The sequence below is a fragment of the Muntiacus reevesi genome, chromosome 4 (assembly GCF_963930625.1).
Source record: "Muntiacus reevesi chromosome 4, mMunRee1.1, whole genome shotgun sequence".
Lineage (NCBI taxonomy): Eukaryota > Metazoa > Chordata > Mammalia > Artiodactyla > Cervidae > Muntiacus > Muntiacus reevesi.
The window spans coordinates 150,992,722-150,999,678 of record NC_089252.1 but is presented as its reverse complement, the minus strand read 5'-3'; positions in this window follow the sequence as shown (position 1 = coordinate 150,999,678).

Below are 6,957 nucleotides of genomic sequence, written 5' to 3'. Positions count from 1 at the left end.
TATGAGATTTATACATATATACACACACACACACACATATATACATATATATGATATTCCCAGCCTGGAGATCCAGCAAAGGGACTGAGAACCCCCAGGGAATTTGACTTTGAAGGCCAGTGGGATTTGATTACAGAACTCCCACAGGACTGGAGAAAGAGATGCTTGGAGGGCACAAACAAACCCTTGTGCCCACCAAGACCCAGGAGGAAGGAACAGTGACTTCACAAGAGGCTGAACCAGACTTGCCTGTGAGTGTCCAGGAGTTTCCAACAGAGGCGTGGGTTGCTAGTGGCCTGCCTTGGGGTCAGGGGCACTGAATACAACAGACCTGGGAACATAAGTCCTGGCATAAACCCTTTTAAAGGAGTTTGTGATTATACCATTAACCCTACCATAGTTTGGCCTCAGGCCAAACTACAGAGAAGGAATGCAGCCCTACCCTTCAGCAGAAAATTGGATTAAAGATGTATTTAGCATGGCCCTGTCCACCAGAGCAAGACCCAGTTTTCCCCACAGCCCGGCCCTCCCATCAGGAAGCTTCCACAAGCATCTTATCCTCATCCACCAGAGGGCAGACAGAATGAAAACCACAATCACAGAAAACTAACCAAAACTCATCACATGGATCACAGCCTTGTCTGACACAATGAAACTGTGAGTCTGTAGTTTTCTTTTTTTTTTTTGTGGCATCTTTGTCTGGTTTTGGAATTAGGGTGATGGTGGCCTCATAGAATGAGTTTGGAAGTTTACCTTCTTCTGGAAGAGTTTGAGTAAGATAGGTGTTAGCTCTTCTCTAAATTTTTGGTAGAATTCAGCTGTGAAGCCATCTGGTCCTGGGCTTTTGTTTGCTGGAAGGTTTCTGATTACAGTTTCGATTTCCTTGCTTGTGATGTCTCTGTTAAGATCTTCTATTTCTTCCTGGTTCCGTTTTGGAAAGTTATACTTTTCTAAGAATTTGTCCATTTCATCCAAGTTGTCCATTTTATTGGCATAGAGCTGCTGGTAGTAGTCTCTTATGATCCTTTGGATTTCAGTGTTGTCTGTTGTGATCTCACCCTTTTCATTTCTTATTTTGTTAATTTGGTTCTTCTCTCTTTGTTTCTTAATGAGTCTTGCTAATGGTTTGTCAATTTTGTTTATTTTTTCAAAAAACCAGCTTTTAGCTTTGTTGATTTTTGCTATGGTCTCTTTAGTTTCTTTTGCATTTATTTCTGCCCTAATTTTTAAGATTTCTTTCCTTCTGCTAACCCTGGGGTTCTTCATTTCTTCCTTCTCTAATTGCTGTAGGTGTAGAGTTAGGTTATTTATTTGGCTTTTTTCTTGTTTCTTGATGTGCGCCTGTAATGCTATGAACCTTCCCCTTAGATGAACATAGATGCAAAAATCCTTAACAAAATTCTAGCAAACAGAATCCAACAACATATTAAAAAAATCATACACCATGACCAAGTGGGCTTTATCCCAGGAATGCAAGGATTCTTTATTAGCCACAAATCAATCAACATAATACACCACATTAACAAATTGGAAGATAAAAACCATATGATTATCTCAATAGATGCAGAGAAAGCCTTTGACAAAATTCAACACTCATTTATGATTAAAACTCTCCAGAAAGCAGGAATAGAAGGAACATACCTCAACATAATAAAAGCTATATATGACAAACCCACAGCAAGCATCACCCTCAATGGTGAAAAATTGAAAGCATTTCCTCTGAAATCAGGAACAAGACAAGGATGCCCACTCTCACCACTACTATTCAACATAGTGTTGGAAGTTTTGGCCACAGCAATCAGAGCAGAAAAAGACATAAAAGGAATCCAGATAGGAAAAGAAGAAGTGAAACTCTCGCTGTTTGCAGATGACATGATCCTCTACATAGAAAACCCTAAAGACTCTTCCAGAAAATTACTAGAGCTAATTAATGAATATAGTAAAGTTGCAGGATATAAAATTAACACACAGAAATCCCTTGCATTCCTATACACTAACAATGAAAAAACAGAAAGAGAAATTAAGGAAACAATACCATTCACCATTGCAACAAAAAGAATAAAATACTTAGGAGTATATCTACCTAAAGAAACAAAAGACCTATACATAGAAAACGATAAAACACTGATGAAAGAAATCAAAGAGGACACAAACAGTTGGAGAAGCATACCGTGTTCATGGATTGGAAGAATCAATATTGTCAAAATGGCTATTCTACCCACAGCAATCTATAGATTCAATGCAATCCCTATCAAGCTACCAACGGTATTTTTCACAGAACTAGAAAAAAATAATTTCACAATTTGTATGGAAATACAAAAAACCTCGAATAGCCAAAGTAATCTTGAGAAAGAAGAACGGAACTGGAGGAATCAACCTGCCTGACTTCAGACTCTACTACAAAGCCACAGTCATCAAGACAGTATGGTACTGGCACAAAGACAGAAATATAGATCAATGGAACAGAATAGAAAGCCCAGAGATAAATCCACGAACCTATGGACAGCTTATCTTTGACAAAGGAGGCAAGGATATACAATGGAAAAAAGACAATCTCTTTAACAAGTGGTGCTGGGAAAACTGGTCAACCACTTGTAAAAGAGTGAAACTAGAACACTTTCTAACACCATACACAAAAATAAACTCAAAATGGATTAAAGATCTAAATGTAAGACCAGAAACTATAAAACTCCTAGAGGAGAACATAGGCAAAACACTCTCCGACATAAATCATAGCAAGATCTTCTATGACCCACCTCCCAGAATATTGGAAATAAAAGCAAAAATAAACAAATGGGACCTAATGAAAATTAAAAGCTTTTGCACAACAAAGGAAACTATAAGTAAGGTGAAAAGACAGCCCTCAGATTGGGAGAAAATAATAGCAAATGAGGAAACAGACAAAGGATTAATCTCAAAAATATACAAGCAACTCCTGAAGCTCAATTCCAGAAAAATAAACGACCCAATCAAAAAATAGTCCAAAGAACTAAACAGACATTTCTCCAAAGAAAACATACAGATGGCTAACAAACACATGAAAAGATGCTCAACATCACTCATTATCAGAGAAATGCAAATCAAAACCACAATGAGGTACCATTACACGCCAGTCAGGATGGCTGCTATCCAAAAGTCTACAAGCAATAAATGCTGGAGAGGGTGTGGAGAAAAGGGAACCCTCTTACACTGTTGGTGGGAATGCAAACTAGTACAGCCACTATGGAAAACAGTGTGGAGATTTCTTAAAAAACTGGAAATAGAACTGCCATATGACCCAGCAATACCACTTCTGGGCATATACACTGAGGAATCCAGATCTGAAAGAGACACGTGCACCCCAATGTTCATTGCAGCACTGTTTATAATAGCCAGGACATGGAAGCAACCTAGATGCCCATCAGCAGATGAATGGATAAGGAAGCTGTGGTACATATACACCATGGAATATTACTCAGCCGTTAAAAAGAATTCATTTGAATCAGTTCTAATGAGATGGATGAAACTGGAGCCCATCATACAGAGTGAAGTAAGCCAGAAAGATAAAGACCATTACAGTATACTAACACATATATATGGAATTTAGATAGATGGTAGCGATAACCCTATATGCAAAACAGAAAAAGAGACACAGAAGTACAGAACAGACTTTTGAACTCTGGGGGAGAACGTGAGGGTGGGATGTTTTGAAAGAACAGCATGTATATTATCTGTGGTGAAACAGACCACCAGCCCAGGTGGGATGCATGAGTCAAGTGCTCGGGCCTGGTGCACTGGGAGGACCCTGAGGAATCGGGTGGAGAGGGAGGTGGGAGGGGGGATCGGGATGGGGAATACGTGTAACTCTATGGCTGATTCATGTCAATGTATGACAAAACCCACTGAAATGTTGTGAAGTGATTGGCCTCCAACTAATAAAATAATATTTAAAAAATAAAAGAAAAAGAAACTGTGAGTCATGTCATGTAGGGCTACCCAAGACAGATGGGTCACGTTGGAGAGTTCTGAAAAAAATGTGGCTCGCTGGAGAAAGGAATGGCAAATCACTTCAGCATTCTTGCCTTCAGAACCCAGTGAACAGCATTAAAAGGCAAAAAGATAAGACACTGAAAATTGAACTCCCCAGGTCAGTAGGTCCCCAATATGCTAGTGGAGAAGCATGGAGAAATAGCTCCAGAAGGAATGAAGAGGCTGAGCCAAAGCAGAAACAATGCCCAACTGTGGATGTATCTGGTGGTGAAAGTGAAGTCGAATGCTGTAAACAATATTGCACGGGAACCTGGAATGTTAGGTCCATGAATCAAGGCAAATTGGAAGTGGTCAAACAGGAGATGGCAAGAGTGAACATCGACATTTTAGGGATCAGTGAACTAAAATGGACTGGAATGGGTGAATATAACTCAGATGACCATTTTATCTACTACTGTGGGAAATAATCACTTAGAAGAAATGGAGTAGCCCTCATAGTCAACAAGAGTCTGAAATGCAGTACTTGGGTGCAGTCTCAAAAACAACAGAATGATCTCTGTTCATTTCCAAGGGAAACCACTTGATATCACAGTAATCCAACTCTATGCCCTAACCACTAATGCTGAAGAAGCTGAAGTTGAACAGTTCTATGAAGACCTATAAGACCTTCTAGAACACCAAAAAAGATGTAATTTTGGAACATAAAATAGGAAGCCAAGAGATACCTGGAGTAACAGGCAAATTTGGCCTTGGAGTACAAAATAAAGCAGGGAAAACACTAACATAGTTTTGCCAAGAGAGCATATTGGTCATAGCAAGCACCCTCTTCCAACAACACAAGAGACAACTCTACACATGAACATTACCAGTTGGTCAATACTAAGATCAGAATGATTATATTCTTTGCAGCTAAGATGAAGAAGCTCTATGCAGTCAGCAAAAACAAGACTTGGAGCTAACTGTGGCTCAGATCATGAACTCCTTACTGCAAAATTTGGACTTAAATTGGAAAAAGTAGGGGAAATCACTAGGCCATTCAGGTATGACTAAATCAAATCCCTTACAATTATTCAGTGGAAGTGACAAATAGATTCAAGGGTTTAGATCTGATAGACAGCATGCCTGAAGAACAATGGATGGAGGTTCATAACATTGTATAGGAGACAGTGATCAAAATAATCCCCAAGAAAAAGAAATGCAAAAAGGCATATGGCTGTCTGAGGAGGACTTACAAATAGCTGAGAAAAGAAGAGAAGCAAAAGGCAGAGGAGAAAAGGAAAGATCTGAAAGCAGAGCTCTAAAGAATAATAAGGAGTGATAAGCAAACTTTCCTAAGTGAACAATACCAAGAAGTAGAGGAAAACAATTGAATGGGAAAGACTAGAGATCTCCTCAAGAAAAATAGAGATACTGAGCAAACATTTCATGCAAAGATGGGCTCAATAAAGGACAGAAATGGTATGGACCAAACAGAAGCAGAAGGTATTAAGAAGAGGTGGCAAGAATACACAGAAGAACTGTTCAAAAAAGATCTTCATGACCCAGATAATCACGATGGTGTGATCACTCACCTGGAGCCAGACATCCTGGAATGTGAAGTCAAGTGGGCCTTAGGAAGCATCACTATGAACGAAGCTAGTGGAGGTGGGGGAATTCCAGTTGAGCTATTTCAAATCCTAAAAAAAATGATGCTGTGAAAGTGCTGTACTCAATATAACAGCAAATTTAGAAAACTCAGCAGTGGTCACAGGACTGGGAAAATGTCAGTTTTCTTTCCAATCTCAAAGAAAGGCAATGCCAAAGAATGTTCAAACTGCCACACAATTGCACTCATCTCACACACTAGCAAAGTAATGCTCAAAATCCTCAAAAATAGGCTTCAACAGCTCTTAAACTGAGAACTTCGGCATGTTCCAGCTGGATTTAGAAAAGGCAGAGGACTACTCCCCCTAAAAAGCAAATCTAGAGGTAGAGAAAATGGTGTTTCTCTTGAGCTTGAGTGTAAATGGACACGAGGGTACTTTTTGGGGTAATGGACATATTTTGAAAGTTGACCATAGTGACATTTGTGCAACTCCGTTAACAAGCTAAAATTCACGGAATTGTAAATTTTATGCTGATGACTTTTATGTTGTGTAATTATACCTCAATAAAAATGCTTAATGCCAAAGTCTTTGACTGTGTGGATCACAATAAACCATGGAAAATTCTGAAAGAGACCACCTGACCTGCCTCTTGAGAAACCTGTATGTAGGTCAGGAAGCAACAGTTAGAACTGGACATGGAACAATAGACTGCTTCCAAATTGGGAAAGGAGTACATCAAGGCTGCATATTGTCACCCTGCTTATTTAACTTCTATGCAGAGTACATCATGAGAAATGCTGGGCTGGAGGAAGCACAGCTGGAATCAAGGTTGCCGGGAGAAATATCAATAACCTCAGACATGCAGATGACACCATCCTTATGGCAGAAAACGAAGAAGAACTAAAAAGCCTCTTGATGAAAGTGAAAAAGAAGAGTGAAAAAGTTGACTTAAAGCTCAACATTCAGAAAACTAAGACCATGGCATCTGGTCCCATCACTTCATGGCTAGTAGATGGGGAAACAGTGGGAACAATGTCAGACTTTATTTTCTTGGGCTCCAAAATCACTGCAGATGGTGATTGCAGCCATGAAATTAAAAGACACTTGCTCCTTGGAAGGAAAGTTATGACCAACCTAGACAGCATATTAAAAAGCAGAGACATTACTTTGCCAACAAAGGTCGGTGTAGTCAAGGCTATGGTTTTTCCAGTGGTCGTGTACGGATGTGAGAGCTGGACCGTAAAGAAAGCTGAGCGCTGAAGAATTGATGCTTTTGAACTGTGGTGTTGGAGAAGACTCTTGAGAGTCCCTTGGACAGCAAGGAGATCAGTCCTGGGTGTTCATTGGAAGGACTGACGCTGAAGCTGAAACTCCAATACTTTGGCCACCTGATACAAAGAGC